At 41.5% G+C, this 2,663-nt stretch overlaps 1 long non-coding RNA gene across 1 annotated transcript; it reads left to right on the forward strand.

The window, feature by feature from the left end:
• Positions 1–6: 6 nt before the first annotated feature.
• Positions 7–1,204, forward strand: LOC125487355. Its single transcript, XR_007265839.1, has 2 exons — positions 7–475; positions 591–1,204. It is a non-coding gene; the product is annotated as an uncharacterized LOC125487355 (long non-coding RNA).
• Positions 1,205–2,663: the final 1,459 nt, after the last annotated feature.

Genomic DNA, 2,663 nt, shown 5'->3' on the forward strand with positions numbered 1-2,663 from the left:
ATTCAGTGTTAGCTGTCTGTTTAAAACACAGCCTGTCCTGAAATTAACTCCTTAAATTCTTCTGCAGGGAAATCATTTGCCATTGTGGTGTCAATCAGCCAGTTATCGAGCAGTTGTTAAAACAATTTTGTTTATGGAGCTTCGACTCCTTCTTTTCCCAGGCATAGATAATTGCTTTCAGTTCCTCCGTAAGAGTTTGTCCTTGTCCCTTAACAGCTTATTTCAGGCAGATTTATTGCTGATTCTCTCAATCCATGGAAATTTCTGAAGTTTGCAGCATGTTTACAATGACTAGTTAACTGCTGTCTGATTTGACCCTAGTAAGCTGCTCAGTTAAGGGGCAATTAGGGATAAGCAACAAATGCTGTCCTTGCCCAAGGTGGCCACATCTCATGAAAACATGAAGATTAAATAAAAACCTCCAGTGAAATGAATTGATTCACCGTAGCCTGAAGCACTCCATTTTATGTTGCAGGTACTGTATTCTCTTGTCTGGCAGTCAGTTGCATGGCTGCTCTCTCAGGTAATTCAACTGTCTGAAAGTGAAGAAATGAAAATGAAAATCTTTTAATGTGCTGATGTCTTTTCAGGTTTGTTGCAGTATTTCCCGTGCTTTCTCGATCATGTCCCTATCAGAAGATGGAAGCAGTTTATGCGAAAACTTCAACTAACTGAAAATGAGATTGTCGAGGCTGAACGCAACAATGTAAATGACATTAGGGAAGGACACTATCAGATGCTTCGTACTTGGTTTCAGAAAGAGGGTAACAAAGCCACGATTACGTTTCTGCTGCAGACTCTATATGACATGGAACTGGTGAAAGCAGCGAATGACGTAAACCAATCTATACTTGATGATGGAACCAAAGAGCACTGAATTTTGGGAATGATTTTGCAGAAATTTTTGATCAGAAGTGCAAGCGGTTGGACGAGGTCTGCTGGGGCTAGCGCGGACTGACACTGCACAGCACTTTTGGCTTGGAATATTGAAAAGGACTCTGGGTTCAGTGACTACAGACTATACTGACAGCAGGACATTCCTAATTCCTGTGTCACTACCTCGACCCTTGATGTTTTTTGAATTCAGTATTGGTTACCAAGGAAGTTTAAAGCACTTGCCTAGAGTAACTAAACTGGCATTTGTTAAAAGATAGGGATATTTGTATTTTTTAAGACTTTTTAATAAAGATATTTTTAAAGACTATAAAACCACAGCAACATTTGACGCCAAATGACAGCATTGAATTCTGAATCAATGAAGAGTGGAGAATCGGACCTATTATTGTTGACTAAGTATATTCAAGGCTGAGATAGACAGATTATTAATCAGAAAGAGAATTGTGGATTATGGAGGAAAGGCAAGAAAGTAGAGTTCAGGATCATCAGATCATTGTTGAATGCTGAGCAGATTCGATAGGCTAAATGGCCAAATTCTGCTCCTGTGCGTTATGGTCTTCTGAGTCTATTAGTTAGAGGCTGACGGATGTTTTATTGAGCGTACTCTAAATTGCTTCATTCATGGCCGGCTGAGTGGTCAGCACTACTGCCTCATAATTCAACTCCAGCCTTGGATGACTATGTGGAGTTTGCACATTCTCCCCGTGTCTGCGTGGGCTTCTTCCAAGTGCTCCAGTTTCCTTCCACAGATGTGCAGATTAGGTAGATTGGCCATGCTAAATTGCCCCGCAATATCTAGGGATCTGCAGGTCAGATGGATTAGTTGTGATAAGAAATAAAAGGTGGGGTTACAGGAATAGGATGGGATGCTGTATGGAGGGTTGGTGCAGAATTGATGGGCCAAATGGCCTCCTTTGCACTATAGGGATTCTATGATGATGATAACACTAAGGTGTGATGCACCTGTAAACAGTAAGTCAGAACAATAAAAACATCAGATTTTAGGGCTCACTGCAAAGTGATTGCTGCAATCCATTTAGTGTGTGTGTGAGAGAGAGAGAGAGAGAGAGACAGCACAAGAGGTGGGTATTCATATTTTCTTAAGCAAGTTCAAGGCATGCAGAGAATGGGGAGCAGAGGAGCACCTAACAGGTTGTGCATCTTTAGCAGCTTTAACCTGAACAGTTGCACGTAAACACTTGCACATTAATCAGAAATACATCGCATTACTCTGGACATGATGTGACACTATACCAATCTCTTTTACCACCATTTAGTGAATGCCACAATTCAGGAAATTCAATTACATGTTCCACTTGCACTGCTTACACGGACTATGTCAGAGAATTGCTTCATGTTAACATCGTTTAACGTTTAACAGTCACTGCAAAGTGTAAAACCTGGATCTTGCTAAGAACCTAATACACATCGAACTCATGGACTCACCAGGACAAACTATCCTGACAAGCATGAAAGGAAAATGTTCAGCGATGTCAGCAAAACCTCAAAAGTGCATCCTTTCCATGTCCCAGACTCTACTTAAATCTATACGTCTGCTGCAAATTTCAGCAAAATTCAAGCACTGCACAGGGGGCCCTCTTGTGGTGCAGCAGTAATGTTCCCACCCCTGAACTGACAGACCCAGGTTCAAGTCCCACCTACTCCAGCAGTGTGTAATAACATGACTGAACAGGTTGATAAGGGAAAAATGGGTTCAAGTTCAGTCCTTTGGAATAGAGTGACCAGTTTCTGAACTGCCTTAGTGC

Source organism: Rhincodon typus, chromosome 40 (genome assembly GCF_021869965.1).
Source record: "Rhincodon typus isolate 14 chromosome 40, sRhiTyp1.1, whole genome shotgun sequence".
Taxonomy (NCBI): Eukaryota; Metazoa; Chordata; class Chondrichthyes; order Orectolobiformes; family Rhincodontidae; genus Rhincodon; species Rhincodon typus.